The sequence below is a fragment of the Triturus cristatus genome, chromosome 8 (genome assembly GCF_964204655.1).
Source record: "Triturus cristatus chromosome 8, aTriCri1.1, whole genome shotgun sequence".
NCBI lineage: Eukaryota > Metazoa > Chordata > Amphibia > Caudata > Salamandridae > Triturus > Triturus cristatus.
Genome location: NC_140591.1, coordinates 1,523,197,982 through 1,523,225,523, shown reverse-complemented (window position 1 = coordinate 1,523,225,523; position 27,542 = coordinate 1,523,197,982). Strand labels below are relative to the sequence as shown.

Sequence of the window (27,542 nt, the reverse complement as noted above, 5' to 3'; positions counted from 1 at the left end):
AGAAGGAGAGACGAAAAAGGTCTCCCCCTATTTGGATTGTACCCCACCGAGGCCACTTTTGTTTTCAAGGTAATGGTCGGAATCCGAAAGCTCAGCTAGGTAAGAGTGTGTGTGCTCAAACCTATGTCTATTCATCTCGGACTTCTCAACCGTTTGTGCCAGCTAAAGGCACATATTTTGTTTGTCATGACAGAGCCTACACATGGTTGCCACCTGATTTTTTAGGAACGTGTTATGTGGCGTTTCTACTTCCCCCTACATACACTACTGTTTCAGACTATCATAGAACGAGATATGGGAGAGGTGTCTTCAATAAGGAAGATACCGCAGCACACGAAGTAGGAGATTTCTTCAAGGGCTTCTTGCCCTTTTGGGGTCCTATGATCATTAGTAGGCATATTCGACAGCTTGTCCGCGTTGTTGAAGCTACTATTAATGAGACAGCAGGTGCTCTTAGTAATGTTACAGCTGAGCTTCAAGCGGACCACCTTATGACTTTGCAGAACCGTATGGTATTAGACATCATACTTGCAGAGCGAGGAGGAGTATGTAAATTGATTGGATCCAGTTGCTGTGTTTACATACCAGATAATGCCCCTACAGTGTACCAAGCCATCTCTAGGTTGTATAAAATCTCTGAGTCTATCCATGTAGACGAAGGAGACTGGTCATTGACGAGATGGTTTTGGGGACTGCTGTCCAAATGGGGATGGAAGATTTTGACATTCCTTGGTATGGTTTTAACCATCCTTTTCTCTTGTCTTTGCATCCAGTGTGGTCCCGCCATTTGTAGTCTTTGTGCTACTATGTGTGTTCGGAGACCTGTCCCGAGAGAAGTGGAGAATAATAAGATGATGCTACAGCAACACCTTGATGACCTAATGAATATCGACATAGACCTAGATTCAGATTAACATGAGTCTTAGGTTATTGCCTACGTAATGGCAAAAGGAGGGTCTGAGGTTCTGTAATTCTCGAGTCTGACACCATTTTGTTCTGTGCCACCATTTTGTGTTGGCCTCACGTAGGCCTGTGAAGGTAGCCTGGCGAATAAAGTGGCCTGGCCTTCTTAGTTCATGTATACATTAACTAGGTTTCTTTTTGACTCTGAAATGAACTGTAAGAAACTGACCTCTGCACCTGAAACTGACCCCGCAAAGCCAATTTCCCTGATCGATCTTTGTCTGAGATTGCCAATCAATGTTCAGGACATCGTTAACTTTTAGTTTCCTTGCACATGCCTTATCTTGTTCAGCATCTGTTACCGTTTGACAGAGAAGGAGAGACGAAAAAGGTCTCCCCCTATTTGGATTGTACCCCACCGAGGCCACTTTTGTTTTCAAGGTAATGGTCGGAATCCGAAAGCTCAGCTAGGTAAGAGTGTGTGTGCTCAAACCTATGTCTATTCATCTCGGACTTCTCAACCGTTTGTGCCAGCTAAAGGCACATATTTTGTTTGTCATGACAGAGCCTACACATGGTTGCCACCTGATTTTTTAGGAACGTGTTATGTGGCGTTTCTACTTCCCCCTACATACACTACTGTTTCAGACTATCATAGAACGAGATATGGGAGAGGTGTCTTCAATAAGGAAGATACCGCAGCACACGAAGTAGGAGATTTCTTCAAGGGCTTCTTGCCCTTTTGGGGTCCTATGATCATTAGTAGGCATATTCGACAGCTTGTCCGCGTTGTTGAAGCTACTATTAATGAGACAGCAGGTGCTCTTAGTAATGTTACAGCTGAGCTTCAAGCGGACCACCTTATGACTTTGCTGAACCGTATGGTATTAGACATCATACTTGCAGATCGAGGAGGAGTATGTAAATTGATTGGATCCAGTTGCTGTGTTTACATACCAGATAATGCCCCTACAGTGTACCAAGCCATCTCTAGGTTGTATAAAATCTCTGAGTCTATCCATGTAGACGAAGGAGACTGGTCATTGACGAGATGGTTTTGGGGACTGCTGTCCAAATGGGGATGGAAGATTTTGACATTCCTTGGTATGGTTTTAACCATCCTTTTCTCTTGTCTTTGCATCCAGTGTGGTCCCGCCATTTGTAGTCTTTGTGCTACTATGTGTGTTCGGAGACCTGTCCCGAGAGAAGTGGAGAATAATAAGATGATGCTACAGCAACACCTTGATGACCTAATGAATATCGACATAGACCTAGATTCAGATTAACATGAGTCTTAGGTTATTGCCTACGTAATGGCAAAAGGAGGGTCTGAGGTTCTGTAATTCTCGAGTCTGACTCCATTTTGTTCTGTGCCACCATTTTGTGTTGGCCTCACGTAGGCCTGTGAAGGTAGCCTGGCGAATAAAGTGGCCTGGCCTTCTTAGTTCATGTATACATTAACTAGGTTTCTTTTTGACTCTGAAATGAACTGTAAGAAACTGACCTCTGCACCTGAAACTGACCCCGCAAAGCCAATTTCCCTGATCGATCTTTGTCTGAGATTGCCAATCAATGTTCAGGACATCGTTAACTTTTAGTTTCCTTGCACATGCCTTATCTTGTTCAGCATCTGTTACCGTTTCTTTTTTTATGTTTCTTCATTACATGGGTTATGCTTTCAATTATAGGTTTGTCCTGGCTTGTGGAGATTGAATTTGGGACATTCCTAATAATTAACTTTTGGGTTGGGATACTGTAAATTGAGTTTTTGTTATGTGACACTTTGTTTGAAAATGTACCTTATTGGCTAGAATTTTGTGCAGTGGGTGTACATTTATAATGTGAATATTGGGTATAAAAGGAGACATCTCGCCTTAGTAAAATGAGCAGTCTCCTGAGAATTTACACCGTGATGTACTTCTAGGATCACTGTTACTAGCTGCAGCTAATAAACTTGGTCTCTGATGCCATCCAGAAGTATTCCGTGTCTCTGTATACCAAGACAGGTGAACTCGAAGATCTTAGGCGTGCCCCTGACGCCGCAGGGTTAAACCCTGGTTCTTCACACCCCAACGTTTCCCTCCCTATTCTGCCCAAATTGTCCGAAGGTTCATTTGAATTACCCCTGCAGGTCTTAAAATAATGCACACAATACCCACAGTGGCATGTTTGTGGTAATGCATCATGTTGGAAACACAGTGCCATGTTGGTGGCAGTCTGCATCTTTCCTGACACATGATGCAATGTGCGAAGCCTGCGTTTCTCGGCATATCATCTCACACTATGCAGTTTTTTAGGTCTCGCTGAGTCAGTGTGCATGCGCTGCTCGGAGAGACATTTTGTAGATAAGTTTTTAAAGAGCTGCTGGCTGGCCTAGCGCTTGAGTTCACGCGAGCGTGCACGCGCGCATCCAGCCGCCAGTAGTCTCTCATGGGTCATTAGAACCGTGATGACTTTCACTTTCGCAAAAGTAAAGAAATGGAAAAAAAATCTTTTCTTTACTTTTGCTATAATCGCGGCACCCGCGCTTTACTTTTAATGTTCAAAGTAAAGCGCCGGTGCCACGATGCTTGTTCTCGCGCACGCTTTGAAATGCCACACGCGCGCGCTTTGAAATGCCACGATTCACTAATAAGTTTTCCATTTTACCAATCTAACTGTTTCAAGTTGGCCAAGTAAGTGCTAATAAACGATATATGTTAATGAGCAATATTTTTTGCAATTGCTCCAATTTGCTCTCTATGGGAAAACGAGCTACTTCGTCTATTTTGAATACCGACTGGGTTTCTGACATTGCAGGGTAATTTACGCTCTTTTAGCCTATGTGTTAGACTCTGCAAGCTAAATTCAGCTTGTGATAGTATAATTCCGTGCAGCCGAATTGTAACTGAGTTGCTTAGTCGTGCGTTTACTCTAATACAGCTTTAAATCTACATACAATGGAGCAGACCGTATTGGTTGCTCCGAATAGGGCGTTGTCAGCCAGATGCTTAACTCAATTTAACATTCTAAATGTGTCATGGTTAAAGGCATTTTATTCCAATTATCACGTTAACCTGTGGTTTTAATCCAGGCCCTGATCGAAGCCATGCTAGCATTAAATTGGGTTGCTGGTGTGGTCAAACAGGTGCCAAAAGCAAATGTTTCTTTTGACGGTCGCTAGCTTCCATTTGCTGTGTAGTGGACTGGCAACATTGCAGGGAAACACAAACTTACTAATAAGCTGTGTATGTAAACTGGGGACGCAACAGTGACCCACCAGGGTTGGGCATATGATCCATGTTATTTATTGCATACCGTATATATTCTGTAGTATCAATATGAATGACTGCACCAGGTGCTTAATTGACAGTCTTTTAACTTTACTTGTAGACTTGCATTTCGAAAGAGGCATATATGCAGCATTGGCCTGGAGATTAACTGGACCCCAAGGAATAGGTAAGTCCTTTACCAGGGCGGCGATGTCGGATTTTAGGCCTTAAACAGTGCCCCAGGGATTACATTTGTGTTAGGGCAGTCACTTGTGCGTAGACCCAACTGTAATATGGAACGTGTAAATGCAAAGTATGGTGGAATGGCTCCATCTAAATGGTAACTGGTTCTGCATTTTTAACATATTTCACTATTGAAAATTCAATAACCGAATTAGATTAGCCTTAAACTGTTCCGTCCACACACTATTTGATGTGGGTATAATAGGGAATTTTAGGAGGCCTCCGATGTACATACAGTGACTGTATCCCCAAAACTTTACTTTAAGATGCCTCCCAGTAGGCATTCTTGTGATGTCTTTGCTGCATCTGCCTGCAGCTGACCCCTTTGACTCCTCAAACTGAGGCCTGTTGTCCAGCTGAAATTAAAACATCAACTGGCTGATTCCAATTGATCCACCAGCCCCTAATGCACTATTGGCTTTGTGCCTACACTCCGAATAGCGCTGTGACTAACATGTTGTACTGCCCGTTCAGTTCCTGGCTCACCCAGGTGCAGAGTGGAACAATGCATTCTATTCTTTAGGTACCATGACTTGATATGCACTGACCTATGTCTGCTTTCAGACCCTGGACCATCAAATCTTATTGAATAATGCATCTCTAAACTCCGCTGGGGGGTAATTTTGTGGCTTTCATCCAAGTCATGTAGACTTGCTGTGGTTTATGTGGATAGAATTGAGCCTAGAGAATCGCCTTTTCAGGGAAGTACATAACGTGTGTGGTGTTGGGGTTAGATCACTTTCAAGGCAGCAAGGGCTAGTTTTGATGTACTTTTTTAGGTCTCGCTGAGTCAGCGCGCATGCGCTGCTGAGAGAGACATTTAGTAGATGAATTTTCAAAGTGCTGCTGGCTGGCCTAGCGCTTGCGTTCACGCGAGCGTGCACGCGCGCAGCTGGCCGCCAGCAGTCTTTCATGGGTCATTAGAACTTTCACTTTGGCAAAAGTAAAGAAATAGAAAAAACATCTATTTCTTTACTTTTGCTATAATCGCGGCACCCGCGCTTTACTTTTAATGTTTTAATGGCCAATGCTTGTTCTTTATTGAAATCATGCTGGTTCGTGTATTTTACCACTGTCAATCCTATTAAACAGATTCATAGTTAGTCAACCAAGGCATCTCTTTCAAAATTAGATTGACTTTTTTTTATACATTTTAATTGCACAGTTCTGGTGCTTCTAACGAGAAAGCAAATACGAAGTGGCATCAGCCACTTCATTTTTCAAGCACTGGATCGCACGATAGAAGTGCACAAGCTTGGCAAAGCCAATACATCGGGCTTTAATGTGGTAATCCATGCAGTCACCGTCATGCACAAATGAAATTTTCATGATATTACAGTCTTAAAACTAGCCCTATTGAATTTGTCAATACTTGTTAGTTTTGTAATGAACACCTAATATCTACCAGTTAAATGTAGTCCTTTAATTGTATTTGTGAAAGAGCATTACTCAAAGGGGTGATATGACTGTCTTGGAATAGCGGTGCAGCTGCCATCTGCATGTTGAATATGGATGAGTGCAGACAGACAGGTCTTCGTTAAGGGCTCCACAGCTGTATGAAACCTTAACAATGCTGGGGCCATTTATGATTCACAGCTAATGCACTATGTAAACTAGAGAGACTTGTTAATCCTTTACACCTATAGGAGCCCTACTTGTTTATTCCAAAGTGCCACCATCTTACATTAGCAAACACGCATTGGCAAAGTAAATAGTCTTGGATCCATAGGGCCAAGCTATTGGCTTTGTCAAAGCTTTTATGATTGCCATTTGCATGCAAATGCATGCATTGTGAGGTATGTGCATGCTTGTCTGTCAATCTTGAAATGACGGTTTTATAAAGAAACCCCATTCCCAGATGGCTGCTGATACATGCAAATGCATCGTGATGCAGCATGGTGACCTTTAATTTACCATTCTGGTGGGTCATGTTACAAGAGTATCTTAAAGGTAAAACAAAGTAAACAAGCATTGGCATAGCCAATAGGTCTCACCTTTCGGACCTTATAAGTGTTTAGCCATGCAACAGTTGATGTTGTTGCACCAAGGATATTGTGCTGCATAACTAAATACTTATAAGGTCCCAAAAGTGAGACCTATTGGCTATGCCAATGCTTGTTAACATTTCCGCTCAGTCTGAGACCCTATTCTCCTTGTAGAATGCCGTCCGTCCTGTCTGTGATAGTATGTATCCTTTAGAAGACAACCGATTCAGGCTGTCACTGTATCCGTTCCTTGGAGAAAACTTTCCCGGTCTGTGACAATATCTAGCCATTTAAATACCCTCTGTCCAGTATGTGACAATATGTAGACCCTAGAATGCCACCTATCCCCTCTGCGGCACTATGCCATCCTTAGAATGGCACCTACCCAGTGTGTGAGAGGGTCATCTCTTAAAATACTCCCTACACGGGCTGTGACAGTATTTATTCTTAAAAAAAAAATAAAGTCTTTATTTCGATCACTTGAGATCACAAAATACAAGTAACAATACACACACCAGTTTTTAAAAAAAAGCATATGACTCTAAAATGTGATCATTAAAACTACTACTTTCCACCTATTAAAGCAAAACCAGTTGCATAACTATTTATCATATAAATAGTGAAAAAGTACTATGATTAAAATATCAGTAAAATCTAAAAGATTATAAAAACATAATACATTCATCAAAATGTTCCATACACTGTGCGATTAGGGCCGAGCAGTTTGTAACCTCTATTTGCAATTGCGTAAGGGAACAGTTAAAGCACCAACTAAGTTCTGGATTTTGTTACAAACGATAGGCTAACCCGCCCAGTCCAACGTTTTGCTTGTTCATGAACTTGTAGGTGGGTTCGCTGTATGTGGCGATCTTGTAGTCTTTTCCCGAATAAGCCACGCCCAGCTCAAAAATAGAGCAACAGCTATGATAGTCGGAATACTTCTGTCGGTCGCCAGTATTCTTTGTGCAACTGCACTATTTCTAACACCCATATTCTTGCATAATGGCCTGGCAGACAAATAAAATATGAGAAAAGGTCTCCTCCTGCCTCATACACAACTTACATTTATTATCATTTGAATTGTGCCATTTGCATGTAAATGAGTTTATGGGTAGCGTACCCACCTGAAATTGTAGATAAAGGCGTCTGTCCCTGGGTTTGGTGATAATTAACCCTGGGCGTAGTTCGCGAAGTAGCGCTATGCACTTCGCACTATGCAAGATACGCGAGGCACTACGCAAACTGCGCAGTGCGCTGTTCGCGATGATTGCACAGTGCCGGATGCTTGTCCGCACTGTGCAATCATTGAAAACGGCATCTTGCACAGTGCGAGCTGTCGTTTTCTGCCGCTTGAGTAGATTTTTACTCGAGCGGCAGCTTTCTCAACGCGGACTAGTAGTTTATCATCGCGAGCGGTCGCGAGCATACGCGACCACTCGCAATGAGAAACCTGACCTCCCCGCGTTGAGAATCTCGCCGGGAGGTTTATTTTCCACGCACGCGATCGCCAACTTGATGTTGCTGATCTCGAACGAGGAAAAAGTCTCGCCGGGATGTCATTTTGCTCGCTCGTGGCCGCCAACTTGACGTTGAGGACCGCGAGCGAGCAAAAAATGCCAACTACGCTACGCTACACGATTTTGCACTGTGCTACGTGCAATTCGCGTAGCGCGAAGTAGCACAAACTACGCAAACTTCGTGAGCGTAGCGTAGTTGTCCGCCCAGGGTTAGTGACAATGTCCCCGTAAGACTCATATTGGGGGCAGTGCTCTAAAACTTTCACTGTCATCGATGAAGATTCAGAGGTCGATATGTTCTTCCTCGCCACCATGGACCAATAGAGTTCCTTCAAATCTTTTTTTGAGGGAAACTGCTGACCCTCTGGATCTTCCCATAAATGTCGCACACCCATATTTGTCAAAGTGGCTTTGATGTATTGTAGCCATTTTATTTTACAAGATGTGTCAGATGCCCATACATCTTTTAAAGCGGAGGCGTAGTGCTGCAGCTCTGGAGTAGTCCACAGTCTACGTCAATATGCTATGGGGCGAAACTTTGCTACATCGTCCAATCCCCTACACCCTAGGTCATAGTAGACAGGCTTTATGGGGGTACTCTGTGGAACGCCAATGACGTTTCTCAGAAACTTTTTTTGAGCTAGGGTTAGTGGAGCTAAATTGTCGAAGCCCCAAAGCTCTGCTCCATAGGTAACAGAAGATATAATTTTAGAATTGTAAATTTTTAACAATGGGAGCATGGGCTGGGTCTCCGAAGACTTGAACTCTTTCAACAAGGCTCCAGCCAAATGACGGTGTTTGAGTGCCAGGGTTTCTATTTCCGGCTTCCAGTTAAGTTTATTCCCTAGTGTTATCCCCAAGTAGTTAAAAACGTCAGTTTGATCAAGTAGGGCGTCATTAAGAGATACCCTTCCCTTAATGGCCCAACGTCTATGGAGGACCATGAACTTTGTTTTGTCTGCATTTATTACCAGGGCGCGCTCATTACAAAATCCTTCGAATCTCATTAGTGCCTTCTGCAGACCACTCTGCATTTTAGAAATTATGAGGGTGTCATCGGCAAACATGAGAAAGGGGATTTTAACTCCCGCAAGTGATGGTGTGTCCGTAGGGAGCATGGAAAAGTAATCGACTACCCCGTTGATGAACAACGAAAACAAGATTGGGGCCAGAACGCACCCTTATCGAACCCCTTTTTCTGCAGGGACCCTACTGGTTTTATTGCCCTGCGAACTCCAGCGAACTTGGGCATAATTCTCTGTATGAAGACGCACCACTAAAGATAATAACTCAGTGGGCATACCCAGATCAGCGAGCACCCTCCAGAGTTTTGTGCGAGACACTAGATCGAAGGCAGGCTTTAAGTCTACGAAAGCGACGTAAATGGTGCCTCCCGTCAACAAACCTACCCTCCATTATATCAAAATAAACTGGAAAACCTGATCTATCGTGCTCACATTAGTACGGAACCCAGATTGTAATGGGGTCAGTATGTCTTTTTCAATAATCCAGTCTTGTATCCTGTTTAGTGCCATTATGGCTATGATTTTCTGGATGGCATCTATAAGACTGATGGGTCTATATTTACCCGGAAGGGAGCGATCTCCTTTTTTGTAGATGGGCAAGATCTCAGCCCCCTTCCAGGTATCGGGAATGGGTGCTCCACTTGCTATGTCATTTGCTAACATGAGTATATAATTCTTCCAGGTAGCCCTGTCGTGAAGAAACAGGTCAGCCGGAACACCATCAGGGCCGGGCGCACGGCCACTGGGGACTGCACCCAACGCTATTTTGACTTCCCCAATGTCAAAGCTCAGCGCAGAGTCATATTGCGGGATTCTGTAGGGTTCCTCCTCAGCGCCCTCTCTCTCTATCGCAAATTGTTTGGAGAAGTGAGAAACCCACATTTCCTGGGATACGTGGTTGTGAGGCACAGGAGCTTGCCCCCCCTCCCCCATTTAACCTGGTGCCAAAAGGACTGGAGGTTCCTCTCTGCCTTATGGAGTGTAAATTTATAATGCTGGCGAGCAAGCTTAATTGTGGCATGAGCATTCTGTTTTATGGCAGCCCCAAGGGATTTGTAGGCTACCCTACAATCCTTATCATACCATCCTGCCTCATTATCCCTCTGTTTGCACAGGATATTAACTGTTTTTTTTTTTTTTTTAAAGGATCGTATTTTGCCAAACAGGTCCTCGTGGGTTGACGTGATTCTTTTGTTTAGGTCAGGCTGTGGTGCAGTGGCTTGTAAGTCACTCAGGGAGTTAGAAACTATAGCCTTAATTTCTGTCAGTGCATGGTCATTGTTCAATATCCTATCCCATTTAACCCTCCTTGTGCTATTGCAGAGCAGGACTTCACTTGTAGAACATGACGTAGGGGGAATTAATGACTGTGTCAAGCCCTTAATGACCATCTTTAGTAGCAGCGGATTATGGCCGTTTTCAACCCTCTCCCTGACCTCCATATCAATGACCGAGAACCAATATTCTAAATTTCTTAATATATAGTCTATCCGGCTTGAGCTTTTCCCATTATTAAAAGTGTTGCTACCCTGTTTATCGGAGGGTTTGCAGCCATTTACTGCCCTAAGGCCTTTATCCATACACAGTGCCTTTAGCTGAAGAGCTGCCTCAGACCAACGCTTGATGGGAAGAAGCTCCAAAGAGGGAACGTTCCACAACCCGTCTTTTTCTTCAGTCTATTTGGAATCCTCTGTATCGAGGGGCTCAAAGGTGGAGTTGAAATCCCCTGCAATGATAAGACCTGAGTTGTCATTCCGTCTCCCCAAAAAGACCTCCATGATGTCGACTGTACCAGAATGCCTTCCACCGGGTAGTCCCCTAGCATAGACGTTGACAACTGTTAATGAAGCATTGGGATTAGCTTGTAAGTAAATGGCCATAATGTCAAGGCTATCAATGGGAATTACACGTGCACAGAGATTTAAATTCTGCCTAACCCAGATTACAAGCCTCCCTGTTGGTCTACCCTTCTGCCCTTGGGTTGCTGGTTTGAAGAAATTAAGGTATCCCAAACCATATAAGGGTTGTATTGACCATGTTTCTTGGAATATACACACATCATAATGGTGTAGTGAGTTCTCCCTGAATACGTACATACATTGTTAAGTTAGCATAACCACGTTAGAGGTTAGAAAGCCATCTTGCTTCTTGTGCGCACGACACTGCGTTTACATGTTATTTCTTAGACAAACTGCTGACTCGAGACTTGCTTCACACGAGAGCAATCTGTTGTTACCATCCCAAGCTCTGCGCAGCGACCTTGGTCTGTACATGGTGTGATAAACAGTCTGGATTATTACACAATGCATGTTTTCCACTCTAGGTTGATCGACCCACTATTTAGCCATAACACACGCGCAGCTGCAAATACCTGAAAGTTGGTGCTTTTAATATCACAGACATCATATTTATTATTCAGACCGAAGACGAGCCTTCCTGCGAGAAGACTCCTGATGCTCCTGTGATGTGATTTCACTAAGCTGATCTTTGAGGTATGGGGTCCCCTATTCAAGCCTAAGAGACCTTCTGTTAGTCTAATAATAATATTAGCTTCTTAGTAAAGGGAAGGTGGTAGTATCCACTGTCATTTTAACATGATCACCCCTTTTATATTCTATGGAATTGTAACTATGCTGATGGTTTTGATTTTAATCATTTGTCTGCTTGTATTAGCCAAAGTACTGCATCTTAGGACACGTGGTCTATAAAAATAAACTCTTTTTATTTTCACCGTGTCTCTGTTGATTCTTGTTGTGGACTGATGTGAGAATAATATACGAACAGGTATTTCCGATTCCCACCATTCCTGAGTATGTACTGAGTCGCTTGTTCTGGGTTGTCTTTTCATTGGGACCGCCGAGCTAAATCTCGGATAACGAATGGGACACTTATGCTAGCCGGATACTGGGTTCTGGGTTCTGAGGTGAGTTTCTGGTACACCACAACTCACTGAGGTCCTGGGGTTCTACGCATAGTTCTGTGTATAAGCAGAATCCCTGCAACATGGCGCACCTAACGTTTGGTCTATGAGTTGAAACGCCTTAGTAGTGCTTACATTTAGTCCACAGCACCCTCATTCTTGTTTCCGGATAACAAGTCTGACGGTTTAAACCTACCTAGTTCTATTGACATAGGTTCCTTCAAGCTTGATCATTAAAAAGGTTATTGAACCCTTGTGCTACTGAATACTTGAAGTGTAGCTTGTCCTAATGTCGATAGATATTGCGGCGCATAGCCGTGCGGCACTGAAACGTCATTTGACGCAGTATGGGGTGCCGGACGCGGGCATGGACGTCATCTTTGTGGTGGGAGCCAATGCGGCTCATCCCTTTGAGTTATTCTACTCTTGGGTGACGATTCCGGCAGTCAGTGGGGACGACGATACCTTTCATTCTTACACTGCCACTGCCGTGCCAGCTAACTATGCGCCGTATAGGACACAGGAAATACCAATATCTGCTTGGCAACATCAGATTTGGTTTAATGGCGCCCTCCCCCATGTGGTTATACCGCCGAGAATGGGCCCTTTATCAATTGCGGGGGCCACTTGGCCGGTATTAGCCGGATTTACGCCTCATCCCCGTTACCTCACAGTGACGGTGGCTGAGTTGCGTGTACTACACACTGCCCTTATAACAGTATATAGGGCGTTGGTGCAGTATGTGTCGCGCACTGTGCAGGCGGGGGCGCCTGCTGGTGCGGGACAACCTAATGATCGTCACGCGGTGGTCATTAGCCCTGTTATGGTTAATTCTGTTATGGGCAAGCGCCCCCTCACAAGGGATGATTACCCCTTTTGGCTTGCTGAAAACTTCGACCAAATAGAGGCGGTTTATCCGCATACAACTCCTGTGGAGAAACACAGGATCCTCACCATTAGTTTGCCTAAAGACTTAGTTCCCCATATGGATGATTGTGTTTCCTGGGGTAAGGTTTTTGCTGCAACGTACGCGCAGTGCTTTGGCACTCCGTCTATGTTGCAGCTGCCCTCCGTTATTAAACGTGTTCAAGAGAACCATGGAGCGGAGTCTGCGATAAAATTAGGGATGCGGCTCCTCGGAGATTTTGGCCTGGTGGCTACCATGATAATGGGAAACCTTAAGGGTGATGCGTTGCACTTTCAGGTTCGTAATGAACTGAAGAAAGTTGCTGAAGAGGACAAGCCGCAGGAATTTGCGAAAATAATCTCTGGTGCATACCGAGATTTAGGTCGTAGCTCTTTAGGAGTTAAGCCTGTGATCAAAACTCCCGATTTTAAGCAGCAGGGTAAGGCAGAAGCTTCTGGTAAGGATGACCGGCCAAATTTTCCGAAACAAAATTGGCGGTCTAAACAACAGGGAAAGCAGCAGCAGAAACAGGGCTCTCGGCCTGCCTCTCCCGTACAGTCAAGTAGTGAACGCACTTATGATCTGCGAGATCGTGCTACTATTAAGTCTCCTGATAGATTTCAGGTTTCTGAACAGCGTTCTCCTCGTTCTTCACAGGAAACATCGGCTACACAGTCCGGTGGCGGAGGCGGTGGCAAAGGTCGGGGTGCTCCACAACAGCGTGACCAACCCCGACAGACTGAGGGTAAAGGCAAGCAGGACGAATTTGCTCGACAAAGACCCCCGTTTCAGAAGAAGAAAGTGGCGGCTCTGACGGCAAGGTATGCCTCAGATAGTGCGGACACAGCTTCGGAACCGGACATGGGCGCTGACGCTACTGGACAGCGCAGCGGAAATTACCATAGTCTGTCAAGCTCTGCGTCCATTTCTGGCGGTGACAGCAACTGATATATTGGTTACTGTTGAAACAGCTGACACCAGAGTGGCTCCCCCTGACAGACTTTATGAGATAGTCTTATTAATTGAGGGTGACATACAACGTACTATAAAAGGGATTTTTTGGGATAATCTGACCACCACCTATGATATCCTCCTAGCGGAGGCAGATTGGCCCCCAGCCTTCATTTTGGAAGCTCCTAGAGGGGAGGAGGTAATCCTCCCGTCCTTTGCGCACACGGTGCCTAAGGACCAGGCTGAAGTGTACGCTGGGGAGTGGGCGCTGGCGCTTGCGCCAGCGGTGTATCGTACTCAGGTGGGTTGGGACCGATTGTCCCCCTGCCATGAGATTCCATTGCGGTCTATGCCCCAGCCTCAGCCCCAATATCCCATGCGTCGTGAAGCTAGACCCCACGTTGCGGCAATCCTTGAACAATTGGAATATCAGGGTGTTATTGAAACTTGTGTGTCCCCTATGAATAACCCTTTATTCACTGTAACGAAGCCTGACGGCTCGTACCGTTTAGTTTTGGATTACCGGCACCTAAACTCCCATTGCCGGACCTGCGCGGTACAAAATACACATAGCTCGGCTCTTGTCGACAGTCTCGTGCGTAAAAGGTTTAAAACGACACTTGACATTTCCAATGGCTTTTTTAGCCACAACCTGTCCACACTGAGTAGCCAGTGGACAGCGTTTACATCGGGCGGCAAACAAAAACAGTTTACAAGGTTGGCCATGGGCTACAAAAATAGCCCTGGCGTCTTTTCCGCTCGCGTGGTTTCACTCTTAGAAAGAATAGACCCCGAGGCATACTCCTATGTTGACGATATCTACCTCACGCATGATGAGCTGCTGCCGCATCTGTCTCGAGTCGACAATATTGTAGTGAGTTTTGCTGACTATGGCTACAAATTCAATTTTGCGAAGTCACACATCGCGGAATATACGGTGTTGTTTTTGGGCTACGAGCTCAATAATGAAGGGAAGGGGTTAGCTCCCCACTTTCTGGAGAAGTGCGCATGCTTGAGTGCACCAACGACACTGAAGAAATTACAATCTCTGCTGGGCTTTCTGAATTTCGGCCGTACGTACATTCCTGATTATGCCCAGCGTATCAAGCCGCTTTACGCCTTGGTACAACCCACATTTTCGAAGCCTAGCTGGCAGCTGGAACATTCTAAAATTTTACAGTCTTTACAGGCTGACCTTCTTGCTTCACAATATTTGCTGACACGTGATAACCGCACTAACCTGGTAATATGAATAGTGCCAGGCGCCGTGGGTTACACGTATTTGACGTTTAATGAGGGCGATACAGTCCCCATTGCGTACAAATCCCACTTGTACACCTCTGCTGAATTACGTTTTTCCGCGGTCGAAAAAGTTCTGACTGCTGTACAGATGGCGATCCTTAAAGAACGCGCACTGTCGCATGGGAAACAGATTCTGGTTGTAACACCCTATCCTGCCTTAGAAGCAGTGACTAAGGCAAGTGTACCAAATTCTAAAGCTTTGCATCCACGGTGGATTCAATGGGCCACAACACTGACGTCGCCAGATGTCACTTACATCTTTGATGCCTCATTACAGACTCAAGAGTTCTTGCAGTATGAATTCGTTCATCCGGCACCTCTGTCTTTGCGCCCGCTCGAAGAATACCATTGTGTCATATACACTGACGGGTCTGCGCAGCCCGCGATTGGATCGAAGCACGCTTATTCAGCGGCTTGCGCAATTGTCGTAGGTACATTCGTAAATGGTGAATTCCAATCTGATGCAGTGCATACGCAGTCATTGGGTGATTGTACCGCGCAATTAGCGGAGCTTCGGGCTCTAGTGCTTGCACTTGAGTTTGCTGATCCCCGAGTCACTACTCTTATAGTGAGTGACTCCTTCTACTGTGTCCAGTCCTACAATGACAATTTACACTTCTGGTCTCAGAATGATTATCGCGACACGAAAGGTAGCACAATTAAGCATAAAACGCTTTGGGTTCGAGTGGCAGACTTTAAAGAACGTCTTCCTCTCGTGAATGTTATTCACACTCTTGGTCACCAGAGACTTGGTGTCCATGCTGTCGGCAACAGCTTAGCTGACGAGGCAACAAAAACAGCAGTGGCTACATACTTAGTGGCAGCAGTTACAAGATCCAAAAGTAAGATTGATGATGACATCTTGGCAGCTATTGCTGCTACAGAGAAGGGAAGTGATTACCCGAAGGGTTTTCCTTCTCGTTATTTTTATCATTTAAGTCCTGATAACGTTCCATTAGTGAGGATTAACGACGTTGGTGACAGAATTATTCCCAACGCGGACTGCAGACCAGCACTGATCCTAGCTGCGCACGAGGGGTTGGCGTCAGCCCACGCCGGTGTGTCAGCTACAATATCTCTGCTACAACAACGTTACTGGTGGTTTGGTTTATATAAACAAGCGCGCGCTTATGTTCTTGATTGTGACATTTGCCAACAGATTAAACCTTCTACTGTTGCGCGCCCACCACAAACACAGTTGTACATATCTAATAAACCATTTGGTTGTGTTTATTTGGATCACTGCGGTCCTTTTTCTTCTGATACTGCGTACAAGTACATCTTGGTTGCAGTGGATTCGTGCACACGTTTTCTATGGGTATGGCCACAAAGGAGTGCTGACTCGCGGACTGTCATCAGGGATTTGCGTGTCTTTGTGGGAACTTTTGCGTGTGGTACCTTCCATTCTGATCAGGGCCCTGCGTTCGCCTCTAAGGCTTACAAGGAGGCTATGAGAAATTTGGGGGTCCTAGTCAAATTTTCGTCCCCCTACCGACCTGAGGGTAATAGTGTGGTGGAACGAATGAACCGTGACTTAAAGCAATCATTGACAGCACGTGTTTTAGGCACAGGCCGGAACTGGCTAGCCCATTTGTATAACTTCCAACGTGCACTTAATAATCTCCCTAGAAGGTCTCTGGGTGGGCGGACCCCGTACATGATGCTCTTCGGAATCAGAATGTTTGTCCCAGACCTTGATGGTCTAGACATGGCGGCGTCGACCGCACCCTTTGACGTAGATGATCACTGTGCTGTTTTGCAGACTCTACAAGAAGCCAGAGACACTCTATCGAAGGAAAACTTGCCCTCCACATCTGAAGCTGAAGTTCAGATTCCGGTAGTCGGCTGGCTACCCCGAGTTGGAGACCTGGTCCGTGAGAAGGTGGAGAACAAGAAGGAGTTCAGCCCCTCTTATCGTGCACCAGTTCCAGTGCTTGGAGTGCAGGGTACAAGAACAGTCATTTTACCTCCACTTCCTGGTCGCAAAGAAAACAGGTACATCTCTATTGACAATGTCAAACTTCAGCGAGTGGCCGATACTTCTTAGTATGACTCCAGCAGTTTCATGCCAGACGATGCAAAGAAATTCAATGTTGACTCTTGCTTCTAACACCTTGCCTGATGTTGCCATCGAGATGCAATCAGTTACTGATCCCTTGTTGATACCACCGGCTGGTGGTTTGCGCGACGAGACTGAGTATGCTTATCCTACACGTGGTCCCTCGCCTGTTTTACAATCTACAGCGCTTGGCCAGTCCCGTTTCTCCTTTGACACTAACTCATTGCCCTCAACTCCCCCATCGAACATTGCTGTTTGTTTCAGCTGGTTTAAGAGACATTTTTTGATTGCCCCTTGGACATACATCTGGTTGATGCTGTTTAGTATTTTTTTGTTTATGTCAATTGGATTTGTGATCGTTTTTTTCCGTTTGGTGGATGGCCACTATCTCAAAGAGAGATCGACAATTAGACTTATCAATGGAACATTGGCCCCCCACTCCTCGTCCCACATCATGAAAAGGGACCAGACTTTTGTGAATATTACTGCCTGGCCCGTCTTGGATGGAATCGCGTGGGATGCTGTTAAATTCCAAATTCATGGGCCTACAGAGGTCATTAATGTACCTAATGTATTTCGTATTTCGATGGGTGATGTGGTTAGGCAGAACATACGTTCCGATGATTGGGATGTACACGCCATTGAATCACTGTTTTCAGATTTGAAATATTATGCCGCTTTTGATGCTGAAGATTTATATGAAAATGCGGCTAATTATGCGGAACAGTATTGTTTTCAGCATTATGGCAATCACTTCCTGCATAAAGCGAATACATTTAGAAATTTTGCAAATTTTACCCAATGGGAACACTGTCCTACTCCCTCTTTCGGAAGTTCACATACACTAGTTGATAAGTATACTTATTTTACCGATTTCAGTGTTTCCGAACCGGCATCATTTTATTTTAAGGTGATGCCTGAGTCTGCCACAAAGGTTAGACTGACACACACCAAGTTACTTTATTCCAAGTCCTTTATGGACGAGTTGTCAATCAAAGGTTATGATCTATGGAAGGCTACTATTGATCTTAAGTCGGTTTGGGGTTCCAAACCGTGGCAGGTTCAGGGTACAGAGGCTTTACATCGTGCCTGTCTTATACCAAATCATATACTATTTTTAAACTCATCCATCTTCCAAACCACCTGTTTCGGATTGGCTACATCTAAACAATTAAAGTCACCTTCTGTGCCGGATCTGGGCGCTTACCCCAATTGGGATAACCACACGGATCTGTCCCTTCCTGCTTTGCAATCATTGGTTTCAAATACATCTTTCAATATTTCGAAATTTAATAGTGAAGGTTGGTTGGTTTGGCAAAGCAGTTCTGACACCTGTCAACGTCGTTTTCTAGGGCTGAAACCTGGGTATACACAGGAACGCGTGGACCCTCGGTTTGAGTCGTCACATAGTGTAACTACATACTCTGTGGGAAAGTTATGTCAGTCCTGGCTGCGACACTCCACCTTGGCATCTGTCAAAGTTCATTTATCAAAATTACATGACAAAATAGATTTGAATGATTTTGTTAAAGGTCCTGTGGGTGGCAGAACCAAAAGGTGGGCGTATGCTATTTACAACGAAGTGTGGAAGTTGTCGCAAATTGAGGCGGCTTCCAGATTGAGAGCTATTGACCAAGCAAACATGGAAAAGGTTTTAGCCATTATAGATAATAGCATTAGCACTCTCTCTTCCAGAATTTATACATTAGATAATATTGTTTCGTCAGTTGTTGATATTGTGCATGATGATATGTCTGTGTTATATCATGGTCAAAACCAGTTGCGTTCTGTTATGCAGTTTGCATGGACATTGCAGACGTTAAAGGCAGGGAGGGTCCCTTGGGACTATCTGAACACTACATCGTTATTCCTTCCCTTTAACCTTACTGATAAGCAGCGATTTATGTCCATGAAAGATGCTACATATTCATTGTTACATATTGAAAAATTAGAACCGTTACCTTTCTCTGTGGCGGAAATCAACTCAGCCACGTGGCTTGTACACGGATTGATAACTCTGCCGTTCGCACTTTTTAAGTTTACGTCTTGTATGAAACATTATGCTCTGGGTAGATATGAACAGCTGGGCACCGCTTTCATACATGAGGTTTGGTCCCTCCCCTTTACGTATAGATGTACTAGGGACGGAACTGAGGTTTATCTGAAGGGTGAGGAATGTACCACGACACCAGACCATTCCTTGGTATGTAGGCACATTCAATTACACGGTGCATGCAATGTACAAGCCCCGAATTTGGCCTGCGTGCTACGGGGTGTCCCAGTGCCTGTGATTGCTCCTTCTTTCACGCTGCTTGCAAACGGTAATTATTTAATTTTTAATAATGAAGCTTGCTGCGGGATGTTAGTGGGAATCCCATACATAGTAACTGTATCGCAGAAAGTTGTCTGCTGCAATAATGTTCTCTTTCCACCCCCGCATGGGCGGCTGGATGTTTCCATCTGGCCTTCGATTCCAACCTTGAAAGCAGAGTTCAACAAGTTGAGCAGAATAAGAGCTCTATTGTCCCAAAAAGAGGTGCCATTGACTTCCTCTCGTGAAACATTTGTCCTTCACGTTGCTAATACGCGCACTGAGGTACAGGCGCTTTTGAATACTGACCTCCCCCTCCATTTCGGAGCTTTGATCCAAACTATTTTCAATGCCTCGTCCACATCAGGCCTGGCTCATTTTTTTAAACTTGTAGGCTCAGGCCTCGTGACCTCTTTCCAAACTATTTTTGGTGTAATTCCGGCATTTTTTCATTCGATTTTCTCGAGCATCTTTGGAGGTGTTCCGCTGCTTCTGGCGCTGGTGGCAGGTGTGCTGCTTTTACTTTTCGTGCTACGGAATGGCTGCTCTTTCTGTGCCACACGAGCACCTGTCCCGTCTGCATCTTCTTCGTGATAGGATGCTTGACTTTTATGGTACTCTGCCATTGGCGACTTTAAGCCTGGCGTATGGCTTATCCTTCAGGTATTCCTACTTCACCTGCGTGCAACCTGTATTTCACTGCCTGGATTGTCCCTTTGAATGGCCTCTGGATTTGTGCTTGACCAACACGGTGTCTCCGGTGCCGGATTTCGATCGACTGATGAGGCCCTTAGTGTCTCACGAGTTGGCCTGTTCTGGTGTCCGGATTATGGCTTGTGGTGCGGCGCATGGTATCCTGGGTAATTGGGACATCTCAGCGGCTGCCTACGACTTCTTGGCTATGAGCTATTTGGAGGAACATTCCGGTTGCCCTCTGATTGTGCTAGAGGCTCCGATGGTTGAAGAACACGTATGTTCCTTTTCTTTAATTAATTGGATGGCTGAGACTTTTAGTGGCCCTGCAAACGATTTCTTGTTGGAAGCAGTTGCCACGTATGCCGCCTATACATTCATGGATTAACTGGCCTGTCGTACTTTGCACCTGTGCCTTTGGACAGCAGCCTAACGCAGCGGTTATTTTTTTCTTTCTCCTTTTTTCTCTTCCTGATGGTCGTTTTGAGTTTTTTTTTAATTTCAATTTTTTTATATATAAACCCTGTTTATTTTTTTGTAGTTTCGGACTTTAGCACACTCTGAAACTTTAGATTGGTTACGCCTTGTTCTGCTCTGTCGAAACTGAACTCTGCGTTCTTTGTTTTCTTGCCTATTAAATAGTGCTTCGATCAAGGGGGCATGTAGTGAGTTCTCCCTGAATACGTACATACATTGTTAAGTTAGCATAACCACGTTAGAGGTTAGAAAGCCATCTTGCTGCTTGTGCGCACGACACTGCGTTTACATGTTATTTCTTAGACAAACTGCTGACTCGAGACTTGCTTCACACGAGAGCAATCTGTTGTTACCATCCCAAGCTCTGCGCAGCGACCTTGGTCTGTACATGGTGTGATAAACAGTCTGGATTATTACACAATGCATGTTTTCCACTCTAGGTTGATCGACCCACTATTTAGCCATAACACACGCGCAGCTGCAAATACCTGAAAGTTGGTGCTTTTAATATCACAGACATCATATTTATTATTCAGACCGAAGACGAGCCTTCCTGCGAGAAGACTCCTGATGCTCCTGTGATGTGATTTCACTAAGCTGATCTTTGAGGTATGGGGTCCCCTATTCAAGCCTAAGAGACCTTCTGTTAGTCTAATAATAATATTAGCTTCTTAGTAAAGGGAAGGTGGTAGTATCCACTGTCATTATAACATGATCACCCCTTTTATATTCTATGGAATTGTAACTATGCTGATGGTTTTGATTTTAATCATTTGTCTGCTTGTATTAGCCAAAGTACTGCATCTTAGGACACGTGGTCTATAAAAATAAACTCTTTTTATTTTCACTGTGTCTCTGTTGATTCTTGTTGTGGACTGATGTGAGAATAATATACGAACAGGTATTTCCGATTCCCACCATTCCTGAGTATGTACTGAGTCGCTTGTTCTGGGTTGTCTTTTCATTGGGACCGCCGAGCTAAATCTCGGATAACGAATGGGACACTTATGCTAGCCGGATACTGGGTTCTGGGTTCTGAGGTGAGTTTCTGGTACACCACAACTCACTGAGGTCCTGGGGTTCTACGCATAGTTCTGTGTATAAGCAGAATCCCTGCAACAATGGTCAATCAATTCCAACCAATCCTTAGAATTCAGCTTGGCTTTAAGCCCCGCTATATTCCAAGAGATAATAGATGTCGTTATAGGGGTACCTGGGTTTAACATTTCGAGGCCCCCGGTTTGTTCAATTGGGAAACTTGTCACTCTGTCATGACAAAAATTTGTTGATTGTGTCGTACTTTGCCCAGTGCTATCTAACGAGATTGGTTCCTCTAAGGGCATTAGTCAGTCGCATTGGTCTAAACCACTTAAGGGGGCAAATCTGTTCTCAAGAATTAAGCCCCTACTACCCGATAAGTGCTGCACACTATGTGTCAGATTCCCCCTTCCCCCAGTAATGTTAATTCCAGTATCCCCTCGTTGGTGGGACCCAAAAAAGTATACATAAGGTAGTGCTCTGATTTGGGAGGGACTACTTGGATTCCAATGAATTTGGGTTAGGCAGAATTTAAATCTCTGTGCACGTGTAATTCCCATTGATAGCCTTGACATTATGGCCATTTACTTACACTCACTACCGGCAATTTTTCCCAATTCAAACAAGGAATGAGTAGTACTACTATTGTCCACATAGTTCGGTCTTCACACTAGTACGGTGTTTTTGACTGTGTATTTATTCTTTAGCAGGTATTGCTGAACATACTGCCTATCTAGGCTGACATTATGCATTTCTCAAGTTTCAAAGTTTATTCTGTTGCACGATTACTTAAAATCAAAGCAAACTTTACAGAAAATAAAACCACAACATACTAAAAACTAGCATTTGCAATGCAATAGATCTCGCAATTGCGAGATTTTGAAATGCCTTTTATTAATGTGTTTAAAAAACCTGCAATAATACTCATTTACAATACCAATAGGTCAAAGTTTCTAAAATGCGAGACCTATTGCATTGCAAATGCTTGGTTTTTAAAAGCGGTCGTTCACTAACTCGCCAATGAAGTCATATAGGAAATAACGGAGAGTGACTCCCATGTTACGGCCATGTCACTCATATAAACATGCCTAAACACACATTTGATTCCCATGAAAACCGCAATCGTTGCTGAAATGAATATATGTTATAAAAAAACAACAAAACATATTTCATTTGATTTAAAAAAATAAATCACGCAGGTTGGATCAATGAAAGATGATCAATTATTACTTGTGAAAGTTAAAACATACTGAAATGCAAAAAGAGGACTCAACTTATATAAGCACCTCTGAAACCACTTAGCTGAAAACACCCCCATCATGCTGCAGTATAAACCTCCATGAGAAACTTTGATACATTATTTGGTACATTACAGAATAATGCATTGTGGTTAGCCGTTCTTCCTGGAAGGCAACAACAAGCAACATCACACCAGGTATGGCTGTATCACACCAGTCCTTTTTAAAGTGGAGTCTCCCATCTTTCATGCAACAAAATGCACAGTGTAGGGGAAGTGATATCGCTTGCCCTTTGGCCTTGACGACATCAATGAGTTGAACCCTTATCTCACTCTTAGCCTCTCATTATTCATGTTCCAGCATTCATGACCTCTAATAGCAGGTGCTGCTAAATCTGTCAAGAGCAAACAAGCATTGGCAAATCACAATGCCGCATGGGAAGAAAAAGCATGGGGCAGAGACAAAGTCACAGGTGAGGGCATATCTGGGGCAAAGGGCAAGAGTTACGGACGTAAGCAGGAGCTTTGGAAGAGGTGAGTAGTGACCCAACCTTTCAGTGACCATTTATAATCACAGTGTTCCTTTTCACCACCTCCCTCAAAATACCCACCTTCTCATTGCATTGCCCCTCGATTGACTAGTGACCCATCTTTCTAGTGGCATGTCCTGAGCCAGTGTACCACCCCTTCTTTCCCTCATGGTTAGGCATCCACCCCTCATCTCCAGTAACTCTCTGTTGCATGAGCCATTGGATATTCAAAGATCACGCTGGAAAAGGTATACATGTTGTGTAGACTGGCTTCTGGTGCCCACTGCATCTGATGTCACATGAGCCTTCTCAGTGTTTGTTCTCCAATGCCACCCAGGAAGAAGAAGCATGCAGCAAAGGCAAGCATGGATCAGACTGCATGACCCAGTGTGTAGTAATTGTACAGCTCTTCAATCCCTAGTGGCACAGCACTCAGGATAATGTGCTGCATGGCTAAATACTTATAAGGTCCCAAAGCCGAGACCTATTGGCTATGCCAATGCTTGTTTGCTGTTTCCTCCACCTACTGAAATAACAAAGTACGCCAGGTTGGCAGACTTTTCCTCTTGAGTAGACGAAAGCCAGCTTTTAAATTATTTTGTTTCTTTTGTTTTAAATCAAGATTTTTTTTCGGAGTGGAGATTATCTTTTTATTCCTTTCATTGGCACCTGTTGTCCAATAAAAGGTTTTTAAAGGGAGCTTCAAGTGTAAAGAAAAAAAGCCTTTCCGTTTAACCAGTCCTGCGTCACTAACGACCTTCAGCAAGCAATGGCTCGGCAACAGCCCTGACCTCGGTAAGCAGATGTGATGGTCATTTTTTATTCTTTTTTTCATGCACACATTTGTCACAAAAATAAAAAAAAAAGCTAAAGCATGATGCCGCCAAAGTGTGGATTCCACATGATTGCAATACCTACCTATTGTCTGTAAATTGTATATTTTGTGGAAGCATTCTATTTCCCTTAATAAGGAAATATGTTACATACATTGTTGTAACAGACTAGTTTTCACACAGCTACGATGCAGCAAATATTTTGCAAACCTCACGAAATCGTAAACGTTCCTTATATCTCAGAAAACGTTGCAAAAAATACTTTCAACTTCGGAAACCCCTGATGTGCTAAACTCAGGCTTCAAGATCCATTCGAACGGTAAGGTGAGTTATATCAAATAAATCTACCCCTATGCAACCTGTGAACACCTCGTGAGGAGTAAGGGACCGGGGTTGTGCACACTGCTTTCCAGTGCATATTTATACAAAGGCCAACACGGGGCACGCGGCTCAAAAGCCATCACTTTCCATTAATGTGATTAGGTGTTTTTGCCCTTAAATTCCACTTTGCTCCCTGCTAAGGATTCCAAAAGCAGGGGCGTGCTTCCCAGGTCCAGGTTAGACGGATCCACGCCGGATTTTCAGGATTTACACGGGTGATATATTTAAATACAGTTAGCCTGCATGGAATTACACAAGCTGGATTGTCTCACAGCGCAAACCTGATGCAGTATGGTACGTTACTCAATAGTTATTGTCGTATTACGTTTAGCGCCAAGAAGTGGCGTATGCTGCATTTCAGTTGCAAAATCAGTGATTTGCCTGGGTCGGGCACCATTGATTTACATTGTATCTGTTTCCAAACCTAAAACGCAGCAACTACAGAGGTAAGTTTATGTGTTTAGTTAGTTTGTAAAGAAATGGATTGTGGCAAGGGGGACACATCGTGGCGCTAGGTTTTTAGAGTTCATAGTCTAGACTTTTCCTACTGTGTCAAATATATCGATCATAAGAGTGGGTGCATCGCTTGTATTTAATTTCCGGCTTTTATATTCGTTTAATAGCTTTATAGTTCATTGACCTGTGGCAAAAGGTTATTTCGCATAGTACATTTGAGTTTACTTTTAAATGCATTCTCAGTGATACAGTGCATGTTTCTGTCTCGAAAGTTACTTGTTGCTGTTGTGATTGCATGTTTATATAGTGCCTTTACAAGCTGGATTGTTTCTAGGCGCAAACCTGATGCAGTACGTGACATTACTCAATAGCTCTGTGAGTATGACGTTTAGCGCCAAGAAGTGGCTTGTACAGGGTGGAATGCTCTATAAATATGCAGCCTGGCTGCCTCAAACACATTAAGGCAGAGACAGAAGCACACGCTCGGCAGCTTCAAATAGCTCGGTGGGTTACAGACCTGGAGGCTGCTGCTTGAAACCCTATAACAGGCTTGCACCAGACCCAGGCATTTTTGCTTTGGTTTGCTTTAGTGCTACGCAGCTCTGCTCGGAAATGTTGCACTAGCCTTGAACCATCATGTGCCCCGACTGATTGGTGAAACATTGCAATGGTGAAAATGCAGTTTTTGTACTGGTAGTTGGTGCAATCGTTACTACAAAATTGCCAATAGCCTATTTCAAATTGTCCTGCACTGGGGCAATTTACGTGGGCTGCTGATGTCCAAGAAAGAGCTGCGATAAATTTGGGTTCAAAATAATACCTATTTTTCAGGGCTTTGAAAACATCCTGTTTTAAGTAAACATTGGCGGGCAGATTTACAAGAACTGGCGCATCTTTGCATATTAGCAGAGAAGTGCCAGTTAAAATGCTTCACGGACAAATACCCTTGCGCCACCACGGATGCGTCGCATTTACAATGCAGCGCACCAAGGCGCAAGGATAGACAGATGCGTGACGCATCTTTTGGCGTACAGGCAGCGCATTGCTGGAGTCGTGTCGCAAGCACGATGCAACTCCAGCAATGATTAGGAATGCCTATTCCTAACATGCTGCGTCACTCCTTACTACGCCTGCTTCAAGCAAGCAGGCGTAAGGTTTTGACGTAGTGGCGTCGTAAAAGTGACTCAGTGTCACTTTTACGAGGTTTTTCTGCATGGGAACGCCCACCCTGCATACAATATAACTGACGCAGGCATAATGTAGCGCAGGGCTTAACAATGTGACACATCTCCCTAGATGCGTCACGTAGTAAATATGTCGCAACGTGGCCAGGGCCGGACTGCCCACTGGGCGTTTTGGCATGCCACCGAGCTATGGGTTGATTTCGTTGATGGGGACCTGCGTGTGATGAACGAAATTAGTTTTGCTTTGTTTATTTCGAAGCACACGCAGGTCTCTATCAACGAAATTAGCCCCCACCGCAGTGACATCAGCCCCCAGCTCGGCAGCATGCCAAAACGCTCGGTGGGCAGTCCGGCCCTGAACGTGGCGCATTGTTTACGATGCCATTGCGTCACAGAAGTGAAGCAACATCCGCGTAAAGTTGCCGCAAGGGGCTTGTAAATCTGCCCCTATGTTCTTTAATATTAAGAATGGTCTCACTGCTGCACCCAGTCCTGGAGGTATGCACGTCCGGAAGCTTGTGCCGTGCACGAGGCTGGGTTACGTACTCACACTTATATCCTGAGATCCCGATGCTCTGGTGACCTTTCACAAGGACGCACGCAGCACCGACGTGCACCCCTTTGGACTTCGGCTCGGCTCCTTTTGAGTGACAGACAGACAGGGCTCCAGTCGCAGCGGTTCTGCACAATCCACAGCGCCGCCATCGTTTTATAGCGCAGGTGTTGTGGCTGTCACTGGCGTTTTTTCTGACATTTATCAATACATTTCAGTTCATTCCCTGTACAGCACTGTGATGGAACAAGAGGCAGATGGACTGACCTAAATGCATGAGTCTCTGCGGACTCCCCGAGTTTCGTGAGTCCCTCTCCGTCCTCCAGAGCGCAGTCCCTGCTGGTCAGACGTAACCAGCACCCGGTGCCGCACACACTGACGTCTCGAGACGCTAAGGTACCGAGTGCCCCATGGAGAGCTCCCCGCCTCTCTGGAAAGCATCCTGTTCAATTAATGCTCAGTTTAAAGGAAAAGCTGCAGTTTCACCTAAGGTTTATTTCAGTTCATTCCAAACTACTGACATCGCTGGAACCATCAGCAACTGAGCGAGTTTTCTTGTAACACACACAATGCACCCAGCTGAGTCCAGGCACCTCCATTTTTGACAGAGGAGGGATGTGAGAAACTGGGAGAGAAATGGTTAGATCAGTCACATGGATGCTAAGTCTGCATTAAAGCTCTGAGCCCCTTTACCACATTCCCCATCCACCCAGAGACACACAGCTGAGCTGTATCAGGTCAAAGGGCGCGCTGGGATATACTCAAGCAGAGGGGATTTGGGCCCTT

The 27,542-nt window shown here is 44.6% G+C and overlaps 1 long non-coding RNA gene and 1 other non-coding gene across 2 annotated transcripts in view; both read left to right on the top strand.

Moving 5' to 3' along the window:
- LOC146806048 (uncharacterized) overlaps window positions 1-27,542 on the top strand; it is a 448,584-nt gene that overhangs the window by 399,710 nt on the left and 21,332 nt on the right. The window lies entirely within an intron of this gene.
- LOC146806050 (small nucleolar RNA SNORA16B/SNORA16A family) lies at window positions 3,973-4,115 on the top strand. The gene has a single exon (XR_014968387.1). It is a non-coding gene; the product is annotated as a small nucleolar RNA SNORA16B/SNORA16A family (small nucleolar RNA).